At 42.5% G+C, this 15389-nt stretch overlaps 1 non-coding gene across 1 annotated transcript; it reads left to right on the forward strand.

Moving 5' to 3' along the window:
* The first annotated feature begins 207 nt into the window (after nucleotides 1–207).
* LOC133828137 (small nucleolar RNA R71) lies at nucleotides 208–314 on the forward strand. The gene has a single exon (XR_009890775.1). It is a non-coding gene; the product is annotated as a small nucleolar RNA R71 (small nucleolar RNA).
* Nucleotides 315–15389: the final 15075 nt, after the last annotated feature.

Genomic DNA, 15389 nt, shown 5'->3' on the forward strand with positions numbered 1-15389 from the left:
TCCACTTCAAGTACACCAGCCACTTTTCGACTTGTTGAGGCTCTAGCATTGGACCATTGGTAATTGTTGCTTACAATCCTTTCCAAAATCTTATAGGCTTCATTGTAGGACTTAGAGATAATAGCCCCATTAGCTGAAGCATCCAACACCATGCGAGTGGAAGAATTGAACCCATTATAGAATCTTTTCATTTGTATACAATGCAGAATCCTATGGTGCGGGCACTTCCTCAATAACTCTTTGAATCTCTCCCAAGCTTTACAAAAGGATTCATCTTCCAGCTGCTGAAAAGACATGATTTCATAGCAAAACCTGACATTTTTGGTAGGAGGAAAGTACTTCATCAAGAATTTTTCAGCCAATTCATTCCATGTAGATACCGAGTTGGGAGGAAGGGTGTTTAGCCAAGCTCTAGTTCAATCCATCAAAGAGAAAGGAAAAAATTTAAACCTTAGGGCCTCTTTAGTAACGCCTTGCAACTTGAATGAATCGCTCACCTCCAAAAATGAACGAAGATGAAGATGAGGATTCTCAGTAGGTAGCCCACTAAATTGACCCACTGTTTGCAACATTTGGAACATGAAGAGCTTCAACTCAAACTGAGCAGCTTGAATTTTGGGCCTAACAATACCAGGATTCAGCTCATTAAACATTGGGGCAGCGTACTCCCTTATGGCTCTTTCTCTATCATCGACCACAGCAATCGTGTTAGGGACATTATTAACATTGGCTGCTTCATTAACAACTCTCTCAGTCACATTAAGCATGGGTTGAGCTCTCATTTCCTCAACCCCTTCACCTTCTTGAGCCATAGCAAGGTGAATTTGAGCCTGTTGTTCCCTTAGTCTTCTTCTAATTGTTCGTTCAATCTCAAGGTCAATAGGAGCTAGTTCAATGTCTTCTTGCTCATTCATACAGTAGATCATCTGAGAAAACACAAGAACAAGCAAACAAGGTTATAACAACAAAGAACAAAAGATTAAATTGCAAGTAATTGATATTACACAAATTTCTAGTTCCAGTTCCCAACAATGACGCCAAAAACTTGTTGTGAAAAATAATATTTGATTTTAAATACCCAAGTGCACGTAATCACACAAGTAATACATTGATAAGTAGATCGTCTCCATAGGGATTGCAAAATATAAAAATAAGCAAAACAATTACTAAACAACTTAAAAGTATTGAAAATCAAATGGGTTGTTTATAGGCTAAACAAAATATTAAAGAGATTGAAATATTGAAAATAAACTGAACTAAACAAGGAAATTTTGAAAGAAATATATGGATTGTATAATGGACTTGAATTATTGATTCCCCCTATGTTGATTATCCTGAACAGATTGCTGCAGCAATATTTTAGCAAAACTCCCAGATTAACAAGAATTCACTAAACACTCATAAAACTTTCCCAAATTTTATGACATTAATTATTTGACCTAATTAAGCATATTCCTATGCCAAATCAGATTTAAGAATGCAAATTCAAGGTTCAATTCTCAAAATTAACACAAGACAAATAACACATCCCTATGTTACTTACTAACATAATCTAACCTAGATTATGACTTGTGTCATCCAAGTTCTTCCCATTACATTTAATCTTTCCAGCATCAAACATAATTAAATACCTTGCCATTGCTGGCCAAACAACAACAAGAGATTAATAATAAACACACTTGAATGAACAAGAGAGATTTCACTAAAATAAGGTGCAAGAGATTACTACACTATAACATAGGGTTCATCAACAATTCAAGCCACACAAAAATTAGTTCATGGCTGAGTTAAAGAGCATTAATCCACATTCAATACAGCCCATCAATATTCAGATTAGAAATCAACTTAGAGAACATAAAAATGAAGTTTAGAAATATGAGAAAGAACAAATCCAAATAATGCTTGAGCTTCTTTTTTCGTCATCCTCCTTTCTTGGTTGATTTCTGGTTTATTCTCCCTTCTTTCTTGCTGTTTTCTTTTCCAAAATTGGCAGAGCTCCCTCAATATGTGGCTAGCCCTTCTCTAAGTACATCTAGGTTTCCCCATTTAGCCATGTAAGTACAATAGTGCCCCTCCTTTTGGTATATAGTGGGTCTCCTATTTTCTTTTGACATTTACTTCCAATTTTTGACTAATGATTTATGTACTTGCCACCTCAGCCACTATTCCAGCTCACCCATTGACTTTCCAAGTGCGCCTAGGTGTCCAAAAGCAACATGATCAAAATGCTTCAGCAAAATCTGCTTTGCTGCTGCAAACTTGCTAATTCAGCAATCAAAATTCAATTTAGATAGTTTCACATGTTAGTTCATTCTTTGTACAAATAACTAAACTTAACTAAGATCATAAAAACACAAAGGTTAGCTACAAAAGCTAAAAATAAACTAACATCGCCCACGATTTTTCCACAATCATAAGTTCAAAAGCACATGAAATAACTCTTTATTCAAGAGTTACCACTTAAGTAACCTCAAGCAAATCCTAATGCTCGGGGTCCCAAAAATGCCCCCGGGGGTAAAATAGTCAAAATTCCCATAATTCCTGATCTAACTAACTCCCAATTTATCATCAAATATTTATTCCCATTACCCAATATCCCGGTAATGTGCCAAATACCCAAAATATCCCTTGACTCACTCTGAGGCAAGTATGAATCTAGTTGTGACTTTCCCACTGGCTTGCCTCCTAAGATTGTCTCGTGCTGAGTAACCCAAGTATAACCAAATAATAATGAAGTACCACACACATACCACATAAATGCCAAATATACCCATAACAAGCCAAATTATGAAAATTGCCCAATTAAACAGAAATGGGCCCACATGCATATTTAATACACCTCAACATGCATAGTAAGTCATATTATAATATAAATCACATAATCACATGATAATACACATAAATATTATATAATCACATAATTCCATAATTTTCCATCATGGCCCCCTAATCAATGCCCTAAGCCTTATTAGGAAATTTTGGGTCGTTACAGTTTTGGGTCGTGATTACACAGTTGAGGTAAGAATTCTCTTATGATTTCGTGAATTTCTTGTGTTCTTGAGCTTTGAAGCTCAAGATTTGGGTTTTGAGTTTTAATGAGAGTTTGGGTGAGTTTTGATGTTAATATGTTGCCTATGAGGTGTTGTTATGAGTTTAGAACTCAATTATGGGTTCGGTTGTTATTTGAGATGAATTTTGCTCAGAGAAAAATGTTGGAAACCTAGGTTCGCGAGGTTGCGTCGCGACACTGTCTTGGAGCGCTGCGACCCTTATGAACTTAGGGGCGTTGGGGTTCTTCTGAACCGCCTTAGTGCCGCAACGCCTACAGGGCTGCGCTGTGACGCGTGTCCAGTGAAAACAGGACCAGGTTTCTCTGCTTTGGGGCACATCGCAACTCTAATTGGGAAGAATAGCCAAGTGAGGTTTCAAGTTGCGGGGACTCAAACCCAAGGGCTCGGGAAGGATTCTACTACCCTGTTTAATAGAATTCGAGATCCCAGAGGCTAGGACTTGGTTCGAAAGCCTTTATTTACTCGATATTGATGGATATCATTTATTATGGTTGTGACTAGGGTACTTCTACGGCTCATAAGGGGATCTTGATCGAGGGTCATTTCTAGTTATTCAGTGCTTGGACCAGAGGTAAGAAAATTGCGCCCTGGGTTATGATTAGGGCTCGGCTCCTGTGAATGAGCATGATTATGATTACGCATGTGATTATTTGATTAAGCATGCTTGAGTGCTCTCTATCTGGATAATTTTTAAATGATTTATGCTTGTCTGTATTATCTGATTGAAAGACTTGACTTATAATAAGTCAAGGGCGGCAATAGTGTGCTGAGCGTAGGCCAAAAGGGTTGACTTATAAGTCAAGGGCGACAATAGCGCGCTGAGCGCTAGTCGATATGGTTAGGCCTATCCAGGAGCATGGTATACACTTGACTGACCCTATGGTCGCTTGAAAAATAAAGCACCAAGTATGCTTGGCCATCCCTAAGGCTGGTTATACAAAAATAGGGCAACGGGCCCCAGGGTGACTCTACAATCACTTATCTAGGGCAGCGGACCCCGGTGTGACTCTATAGTCCCTTATATAGATTGAATGCATGCACGAGTAGAGTTATTACTACTAGGCATGCTATTTATGATTCTATAATATGTAATCAACTACTTATAAGCATGTTTAAGTTTTCTTGCTGAGCCTTGGCTCACGAGTGCTATGTGGTGCAACTAAGGCAAAAGGGAAGCTAGACTAGCCATGAGTTGGAGAGCTTCAGTGGCAGCGTGTACAAATGCAGCTTGCTCGACCACCATGGTCGTGGATTCATAGAGGAACTAGGGTTAAACCTTAATTTTGCCGCTTAGGTCGGCCTGTTGTATTATTTTGAATTGTAAATGACCTTGTAATGTTTATTTTGGGATCCCATGTACAAACTTAAATTTTTTAATGAAAGTAAATATTCCTTTGACCAATTTTTTTAACCCTAACCTATTAATTACCGTTAGATACACGTTTACGACCAAATGACTCATTTAGAGAGTCTAGCATTATTTAAAAGTACACATTGTAACAGTCATTGCTAACCAGGGTGTTACAACTTGGTATTAGAGCTGACAAGAATTAAGGGTTCCTTAAGACTGGCTGGGCATGTACACTCGCCACTAAAGACAAGCTCGACTCAAGGTTTGGTACCTATTTATGTTGTTATGTGTTTAACTGCTTAAATAGGATATAAATGCCTTATTTGTTTGTCTTGTTAGGGAGCATGAGATATTCTGATAGGGCCTGGCCTTTGACTGTTGTGTGTATGCTAAAGATGTGTGTTGACACGGTTTTTCGCCAACAGTGTATTACGAAAATTAGCTGGAATAAACTAGTGCTTAAGGATAAACCGTAACAAGAACAATAACTCTTAAAGATTCTTAGAATGATATAGTAAGATCACTCGTTCCTTTTTTACATGGTTCGGAGGTTAAAATCCCCCTAGTCCACGAGTCGATATTATTGCCGTATGTCTCTCTATATTTTGACAGAATATTTGCATTACGCAGGAAAAACCCAACCCCTTTTCTATCCAAGGTCTTGGTATTTTTAGAAGAATCATCCCAGGGTAGGTGTTGGGGTTGTCACGTGAATATTCATATCTTTTTGTGACCTGTCTTCTACAAATGATGAATATTACAATATATCTTAAGGTAAGGTCTAATCATTAGGTAAAAATGATCATGGGCCGCCTGGCATAATCAGACACGTTATGTCTGATTACGCACGTTTATATTATGTGTCCGCGAATTCAGGGATAAATGGACATGCGATGTTTGACCACGCACGTTTATATATAACGTATCCAACTTAATAAACTTGCGGGCGTGGCAGGTGGTCAGAGGACTCCAACCTGAGCATAATGTCAGCCCGTGTCCATGAGGCTGTAAGTTATATCCATCTCCAGCTCGCACTTTAATGTTTCGTGCTCCTTAGCTCGTGTTATTATCTGGGGGGTCGCATTGCCTTCGTTGAGGAGATATCAACTTGTGGGTCCCTTAGAATTGTTCTTAGATAGCCAGTTGTACTCGAGCTGCATAAAAGACCTGGGCTAAATATCAGAGCGTACATTTGCCCCCCAAGTCCCTGCCCGTGTCTTATGACGTCATTCTCTGACTGACACGGTGGGGACTTTTAAACTTCTGTTGCGATTATCAATATTTGTTCATTACTTGAGTACTGGACACGTGGAACGCCGCGATTGGCACCTGTTCGGGTTTCGAGGATTGCATTAAATGGCCTGGCCACCTTTTTTGCCGCCATTTAATCTTTCGAAACATGACCCTCGCATCTCGCATTAGCTTGATCGGACGGTCCATGTTTCTTTATGCTTATTACGTATAAATAAGGCTTGCAATTTTCAGTGTCCATACCCTCTCATTTGAAAATTTTCCTAGTTTTCTCTCCTTTGAACTTCGAAAACCCTTCTCCCTTTCTCATAAAATCCCAAAAATCTGCCACCGAAACCTTTGTAAGCCAAGCCACCAAGGATTATTTCTATGAATTTTCCTTCTACGTTGCACATTCTTTCCGTCGACGAACACACTGTAAGTTCTCTATTCTACTGGAACTTTTTTTTACTAGTTTTTTGTGTATTTCTTCTTTCTTTATAACGCTAATCTGCACTTCACCGTCACTAACATTAGACTGTTCCCACATGTTTTTGGTGCACATGTTTCGGTTTAGGTTTATTGACTAGATTCTAAAGTACATCTAGGATGGTGATGTTCATAAATTGGGTAAATCTTCAGGTGATTCCTGGGTAATTTTTAGAAAATATCCATTAGGCATGTAGGAGATGAAAAGTTTTTAGGTTTCGACATTAGGTTGTGTAGGGGCTACGCTTCTTGGGCGGTTTTGCTATAAACCGTTCCTCAAGGAGGGTGGTGGCTTGACTTTTTGACACACGGATCCCTAAATATCAGGGGTCTATTGGGAAACCTAGGCGCGTAGCATAGGCAATGCGTGGCATCACACCGCGGGTTGATATTGCATAAGCTCTCGTGTTAGGACCCCTGGCCTTTGTTATTTCTTCTGTTAAAAAAATTCTACGTCGCCCACTAAAAACTCCGTCATTCTTATTCGATAGGCAAGCTAATGGCACCCAAGAAAGGTGCATCCAAGAAGAACGTAGCTGGCTCGTCATCCCAGCAATCTCACAAGGGAAAGGAGGTCGTCCCTGATTCCCCCCTTCCTAAATTTGGCCCCGTGGTGGAGAAGGAGGTCGTGGTCGCTCCTGATGCCTTTTTCGAGGCCGAAAGGATTGTCTCCAAGATAACGACCCAAGGAAGGGTCAACAAGATTCTACTGTCCCACAACATTGAGGTTGGGATGGGTGCTCTCATCGCCCGACCTCCCTATGAGGGGGAGCGGAGCTGTGCACCACTCTAGGATGATTTCGCAGCCTAGAGTGATGAACACTTAAAGGCCGGGGCCTTCCTCCCCCTCGACTAGTACTTCATGGACTTCCTCAACTATGTGAGGTTGGCGCCATTCCAGCTCCCCCCTAACTCGTATCGGCTGTTGGCGGGGTTGAAGTACCTCTTTCTGAAGCATGAGTGGGAGGTCCCCACTCCGGAAGACATCCTCTACTTCTTCTGCCTCAAAGCCAGCTCGGACCAAAGGGGACCAGGCGATGGGTTCTATTACTTGACCCAGTTCCTGAACTCGCCCACAGTCATCGAGCTGCTCAGTCATCCCAATGACTTCAAAGACCAGTTCCTTATGTCGAATGGGTTTCGCAACTGCGAACACCGACACTTCAACCGCCCTCGTAAGTCTTCTTTCTTTTCTTAGCTCGGAAAAAAGAAAGTTCCTTTCACACTTAGTTTTTCTTGCGTGTATATTGACTGGAGTGTCTTCGTGCAACCATTTTTGCGAGGATGGCCAAATCAGTGACCCTTGGGGGTCAATTTGATACTTTGGCAGGGCTCCCATCCAGCGAGAAGGACTACCGCCAGCTCGTGTCTGACGACACGATGTTGGCGTGTAAGTTACTTGCTGAAGGTCAAACCCTAGCCTTGAGAAGAACGCGAGCCAACGTTCCTATAATTCGTCAGCTCCTGCCCGTTCCTAAAAGGAACGCTGAGGCCATCGACAGCGAGGAGCCAGAAGAGGACGAGGTACCCCTCGTGCGAAAGAGGCGAGCTCCCGAGGCCGCCAAGGACCCCATTGTTGAGCGAGCTGCGTTGAGGGTAGCAGCCAGCCCCTCCGACCAAGGTAACCCATATCCCTTTAGGGATTTAGATAGGGTTGTTGCCAACCTAAGGCTAGTCAGGTTTAACCCAAACTAGCTCGTACATCGTCACCCTAATGACCCCCACCGTAACATAACCTTGCTCCAGTGTGTGGACCATTTAGTGATACATCATGACATGGGTCATCCTAGGGGGACCGTAGTAGTAGACAATACCATGTCCTTTAGGTCGGCCTTCTTCAAAGAGTATGGAACCAACCTTAGGTCGTGGTCTTCCCTTCTCCAAGGTGTTGTTGCTCCTGGACTTAGGCAATATTTAGAGGAGTCCAGTCCTGAGGTAGAACTTGACCTAGAACCTCCCCTAATCCAAGAAGTGGTTGACTTAGGCTCTCCTTCCCCTATAGCAGTTTCGAGTCTAGAGATCGTGTAAATAGACTCCTCCTCTAGCTCGGAGGGTAGGATTTTTTGTTACTTTGTACATATTTTCTTTGTAAATTGATGAATGTATATGCATACTTAACTCATTTCCCATTCTTTTTTAGGTGAGGAGATGGCACAGCGAGGGGAACCCGACATCCGCTTGATGTTCCAGGAAGGGAGATCCAGCGAGGGTCCCCTTGTGAAGAAACTTCGGCCCACATAAAAGAAAATGCCTCCCTCGGCCGCGATTGCTTCCAAATCCCCGGCCAAGGGGAAAGGCTCAGGCTCGGGAGCTCCGCCCGCCGCACCCCCAGAGAAGAGGGGTTCGACTGCACCCCATCCTCGCTTTCCCCCAGCTCCTGCTCGGGACCAGGTAGCACTAGTTGGTCCCCCAGCTCCAATAGTCCCTGCCACCACTGTTTGCATCCTCGTCAACACCCAGGACCTAAAGCAAATTCTAGACACTTTTCAGGGGACTGTCTACGAGACGGCGAGCCACGTGGTGGAGCACTTTTATAAGTCCAAGCCCAACGACCTGAGGGCGATCGAGGAGAGGAGCCTGGAGAACGTTACGTAATCAGCCCTGGGAATGAACCTCACTGTAAGCATTTTTCTTGACCTGACTTTTATTATTTTTCCCTGGTATGTGCCTAACTGTTTCCTCGATTTTTGCAGGTGGTCTTGGCTCAACATCGCAGCATATCTCGGGCCAGGGCTAGGAATGATGAACTCAAGACTGAGCTCCAAACTGCTCAGGCCGCCCTGACTGCGGCCCAAGCAGCTCTCGTCACCTCTCAACAAAGCGAACAAAGTGCCAAGGCTGCTTTGGCGGCGGCCCAAGCAGGTGAACAGGCGGCAAAGTCTGCCTTAACCACAACTCAAGAGGGTGAACAGGTAGCTAAGCCTGCCTCGGATGCCCTTCAGGCCGAGCTCGAGGGGGCCAAGGCCAAACAGTTGGGGGTCAAGGCGGCTATTCAGGAGGAAAAGAAGGCATCGACATCCTCCATGGAGAGCCTGCTGTACCACTGCTGGGCCTTCAATCAAGACGACAACTTCTCCTTCATGGCCTCCGAAGTGTGGGGGCACTACCTCGAGAAGTTCAAGGCTCGGCTTCAACAAGAGCTGCAGTCTGAGATCGGGGAGGCCTCTATCACTGAGAACAGGAGATCGAGGAGGTGACGTCCTCAAAGCGGCCTAGAGGGTCTTAGATTTTATTTGCCTTCATTTATGTTATATATATATTTTTTGTAAACGTTAAGCACTAGGTTATTCTCATCGAGACAATTTATCTATAATTTCAGTATCTAAGTTTTATTTATTCCTTGATTTCTTTCTCATGCCTCATGACGTGCACGTTTAAAGCCTTAGGAAATGACCATTAGGTCGAGATAGATACTTTACTTCTGTCCATAACCAAAAATGACGATTTATATTCTACCTGTTAAGTATCAGGCCTTGGACCCGGTTGTATCTGGGGTTTTTAATTAAAAACCTAGTTCGCGTTAGTTTTATTGACACCTCGCTTTTTCTTTAGAAAAACACTGGTTAATCAATTTTACCAACTTCTAAGTTTCGGAACCTGGTTGTGTCCAAGATATTTAATTAAAAACTTAGTTCGCGTTAGTTTTATTGACACCTCGCATTTTTTAGAAAAACACTGGTTAATCAATTTTTACCAACTTCTAAGTTTCGAAACTTGGTCGTGTCCAGGATATTTAATTAAAAACTTAGTTCGCGTTAGTTTTATTGACACATCGTGTTTTTTAGAAAAACACTGGTTAATCAATTTTACCAACTTCTAAGTTTCGGAACCTGGTCGTGTCCAGGATATTTAATTCAAAACTTAGTTCGCGTTAGTTTTATTGACACCTCGCGTTTTTTTAGAAAAAAATTGTTAATCAATTTTATGAACTTCTAAGTTTCGGAACCTGATTGTGTCCAGAATATTTAATTAAAAACGCAGTTCACGTTAGTTTTATTGACACCTCGCGTTTTTTAGAAAAACACTGGTTAATCAATTTTAGCAACTTCTAAGTTTTTGAACCTGGTCGTGTCCAGGATATTTAATTAAAAACTTAGTTCGCATTAGTTTTATTGACACCTCGTGTTTTTTGGAAAAACACTAGTTAATCAATTTTACCAACTTCTAAGTTTCGGAACCTGGTCGTGCCCAAGATATTTAATTAAAAACTTAGTTCGCGTTAGTTTTATTGACACATCGTGTTTTTTAGAAAATCACTGGCTAATCAATTTTACCAACTTATAAGTTTCGGAACCTGGTCGTGTCCAGGATATTTAATTCAAAACTTAGTTCGCGTTAGTTTTATTGACACCTCGTGTTTTTTTAGAAAAACATTGTTAATCAATTTTACGAACTTCTAAGTTTCAGAACCTGATTGTGTCCAGAATATTTAATTATAAACTTAGTTCACGTTAGTTTTATTGACACCTCGTGTTTTTTAGAAAAATACTGGTTAATCAATTTTACCAACTTCTAAGTTTCTGAACCTGGTCGTGTCCAGGATATTTAATTAAAAACTTAGTTCGCGTTAGTTTTATTGACACCTGCGTTTTTTGGAAAAACACTAGTTAATCAATTTTACCAACTTCTAATTTTCGAAACCTGGTCGTGCCCAGGATATTTAATTAAAAACTTAGTTCGCGTTAGTTTTATTGACACCTCGCGTTTTTTAGAAAAACACTGGTTAATCAATTTTACCAACTTCTAAGTTTCGGAACCTGGTCGTGTCCAGGATATTTAATTAAAAACTTAGTTCTCGTTAGTTTTATTGACACCTCACATTTTTTAGAAAAACACTAGTTAATCAATTTTACCAACTTCTAAGTTTCGGAACCTGGTTCTTGGGTTATCTGCCCCCCAAGTAATCAGGAAGTGGACTTTCTGGGTTATTTTGGATCAACGCTACCATGCGAACTAACACGCAGATGGAACCATACAAAGATACAAATATACCATAATTTTTTTTATATATTTCTAAAATTAAATGGCTTTTATATTCGAGGCTTACATAGACAGGTGGTTTGATCATTGATAGTACTTTTTCAAATGCATAGCATTCCAGATCCATGGCACCGTTTCTCCACTAAGTCAGGCCAATTTAAAAGTACCTTCCTATATCATTTCCACTATCTGATAGGGCCCTTCCCAGCTAGGACCTAAGGCACCATCTTTGGGGTCCTTGCCTACTAAAAACACCCTTCGGAGTACCAGGTCTCCTAAACCAAAGACACACTTCTTGACCTTTGAATTAAAATAATGAGTGATTTTTTGTTGATAATGCGCGAGTCGTAGTTGTGAATCTTCCTGTTTTTCATCAATCAGGTCGAGGGACGCGCTGAGTGGTTCGTCATTCGGCTTCGGGCTAAAGGTCTAGAGCCTATGTGTGGCTATCTTTGTTTCGACAGAGGGGACGACCTCACTTCTGAAAGTTAAGGAGAAAGGGGTGTGCCCCGTGGAAGTTCGGTGGGAGGTCTGATATGCCCACTACACCTGTGGTAGCTGCTCGGGCCATACTCCCTTGGCCTCATCCAACTTCTTCTTAAGGCTTGCTTTGAGGGTTTTATTCACAGCCTCGACCTGCCCATTGGTCTGCGGGTAGGCCACCGAGGACAAGCTTTTGATTATGCCGTGTCTTTCACAAAATTTGGTGAAGAGATCGCTATCAAACTGTGTCCCATTGTCTGATACAATCTTTCTTGGCAGTCCGAACTGGCAAACAATATTCTTGACCACGAAGTAGAGGAATCTTTTTGCGGTGATTGTCGCCAGGGGCTCTGCTTCCGCCCACTTCGTAAAATAATCGATGGCCACTACTGCATAGCGAACTCCTCCCTTCCCTGGGGGTAGGGCTCCAATTAAATCGATTCCCCATACCGCGAATGGCCAGGGGGATGATATCATTTTTAGCTTGACTGGCGGAGCTCGGACGATGGTGGCAAACCGTTGGCACTTAGCACACATTTGGACTTAGGATATGGAGTCCTTTGATAACGTGGGCCAAAAGTATCCCTGCCTTAGTATTTTCAGAGCCAGGTTTTGCCCCCTAGCGTGATCCCCATAGAAGCTTTCGTGCACCTCCTGCAAAATAGTTTTGGTTTCCTCTAGCAGAACACACTGTAGTAGAGGTAAGGAATGGCCGCGTCAGTATAGCATCCCGTCTATGATTGTATACCTTGGAGCTTGATAGAGTATTCTCCTCACGTCTTTCCGCTCGACAGGAAATTTTCCTGTTGAAATAAATTCTATTATGGGTGTCATCCAGGTCGGTCTGACATCGATCATCTCGACCTCCATCGCACTTCCCGCTACGCTCGGGCTTTATGAGAATTCCACTGGTACTAGCTTAGAGTCTCGACTTCTTTGGAGGTAGTGAGTCTAGCTAGAGCGTCGGCATTGGTGTTCTGCTTGCGAGGGATCTACTCGACTAGGCTATATTCAAACTCGGATAGCTCCTTCTTGACCTTGGCCAGGTAAGCCGCCATTTGGGCCCCCCATGCTTGATATTCCCTAGACACTTGGTTTACTACGAGCTGGGAATCATTGTAGCAGTGGACGACCTGGCTTTCAACTCCTTCGCCACTCTAAGCCCGACCAATAAGGCTACGTATTTGGCTTCGTTGTTGGACGCCACGAAACCGAACCACAACGCGGAGTGGAAACGATGTCCTTGAGGGGATATTAAGATGATCCCAGCTCCGGACCCGTTCAGATTAGATGACCCGTCTACGAAGATTCTCCATAATTCCTGCACTGGTTCTCTTAAGGGTTCTTCCTGGAATCCAGTGCATTCATCCAGGGCTTGGCTTTTGATCGTAGTTCGGGGTATATACAGTATCTCGAACTGGCTGAGCTCGATCGCCCATTTCAACAGTCATCCCTGTAATGCCCTACTACCATAGAGTCGTTACTAAGTGAGTTTAAAAGGTGCATTCAACTTGCTAACCAAGCATTAAGTTCAAAAGTGTAACTAAACTGTATTAAAATCACATAATTTGAAAATGTAATCGTTCATTGAAAAATTATGAGTGTTTTACATTAGGGATCCCAAAAGAAAATACTGTTTATAAATATTTACAACTCAAAATGTGTTTAAAGTCGACTAAACGACAAAACATAATCCAGTACAAAACAGCTCCCAAAAATACCCCTGGCTGTGGCGGCTAGGCAGACCAAACATGTATGCATCGCCTCACGCCCTCCGTACTCAAGGTTGACCAATCTTCCCCTTGCCCTTACCTGCACCACAGAGCTCCTGTGAGCCAAAGCCCAGCAAGAAAACCCCACACAAATAGACAACATATGCATATAAATCACTCAGCATATAAACAGGCCATCAATAGGCTAAACACATACGACCATTCCGTCCCAGGCGCTTCACCAGGCCCTGGGTTCGCGGTCCACACCGTAAGGATATCCCAGGCATCCCTTAGGGTCTCGCCCTAGCACCTCGCACTCCGCGTGCTAAACGCTGCTCCCGGCCTCTTGCCACACTCGGCCTTTGCCGTTCTCGGCCCTTGCCATTCTCGGCCTTCACCGTTCCCAGCTCTTGCCGATCATTCACGTATTTACATACATAGCATAATTAATCAAACACTTAAACACGCATTAACATAATCAATGAGCTATACCATGCACATAATCATATAGGGCCATGCCTTGCAACACAACTATGGGGCCTTGCCCTGCTCTATGGGTACAGCCGTTTTCTTACCTATGTCCCGAGCTTCTTGAGCACCGAAATCACGAGCACAGTCCTCTAACCCGAGCCTCGCTGAAAACCTAGTCACAACACATACACAACACTATCATTACTAACCAATTATAACCATCTCCCGAAACCAATCCCGAGCTCTCAGGACCTCCCATTTTCCCCCACAAGGTAGTGGAAGCATCCCCCGAGCCCCCTGGGCAAAAGCCTAAAAACTGAAAATTTCCCCTGCCCAGAAATGGCCTAGCGCCGCGGCACTAACCCATAAGGGCTGCGGCGCTTAGAAAGGTGCCCTTCCCCTGATGCATCCTAGCGCCGCGGCACGGAAGAACAGGGTCGCGACGCCCATACGCGAACCCAGAAATCTAGGTTTTTCCCAACATTTTCCCCGAGCCAAAACACTCCCAAATCAATACCAAAGCATACCTAAGTCTCAAATTCAATCCAAAACCCCATATAGACCATCTAACAACTCAGAAACATCAACAACAAGCCTAGATACACATTCAAACCCATGATTCACAAATTGGTTCAAAACCTTATAAAACTTAAACCATAACAGAGCATAACCTAAAAAATGTATGGAATTCTTACCTCAAACAAGGATTCGACCTTGAGCTTCCCCCAATTCCAGCTCCAAGCTAAACCTCTTTTGATTCCCAAGATGAATTCGCACACTAACAGACCACAAATCCAGCTTTCAACTTCCATTTTCAAACTCTCAAAATCAAGCTTGAAAACTTAAAGGAAACATGGATGAATTCCTTACCTCTGAACTTAACACACCCTTGAGCTAACTCCCCTAGTCACAGCAGCCAAAATCCTTCAATTCACTAGCCAATAATCCTCAAAACTCAGCAAGCTCCCAATCAACAAGGAGAGGGGAAGAGGAAGTCGCATGGGAGAGAGAGAGAGCTGAGAAGTTCTATTCTTTTTCCTTTCCTTAGCTTTTTTTCTAAACTGTTCTAATAATTCCCAGCCCTTATCTAATCTTAACCAGTTGCCAAAAAGACCCAATTGCCCCTTAAATTAGCCTAAGTCCTCTTATGCCTCCAAGGGCGATTTTGTCTTTTAACACATCCCGCTAAATCCTCGAGTGTGCCTAAAAATCCCCGTTTTAATCCCGACATGTCTAAGCTATTACTATCACTAACCGCTACACAATAATTTCTGAACACTTTATAATATCCCCAAAATACCCCCAAGCTTCTCCCGAGCCGGGTATTTGACCCCGTTGTGACTTTCCTAGCTAAACAGCTCCCTAGGACCGTCTCGGAACGTGCATCACAAATATTTCACCATTATATCACATATATCACATTTATGCCCTCAACGGGCTAAGATTACAAATATGCCCCTAACAACCAAACGAGGCCCACATGCATATTTAATTGCCTAAACATGCATTCTAATCACATATTCATTAAATTCACATATATTAATAAAATATAAAAATTATTGCCCTCCAGGCACGCTAATCAAGGCCCCAAGCCTTATTAGC

The sequence above is a fragment of the Humulus lupulus genome, chromosome 3 (genome assembly GCF_963169125.1).
Source record: "Humulus lupulus chromosome 3, drHumLupu1.1, whole genome shotgun sequence".
Classification (NCBI taxonomy): Eukaryota; Viridiplantae; Streptophyta; class Magnoliopsida; order Rosales; family Cannabaceae; genus Humulus; species Humulus lupulus.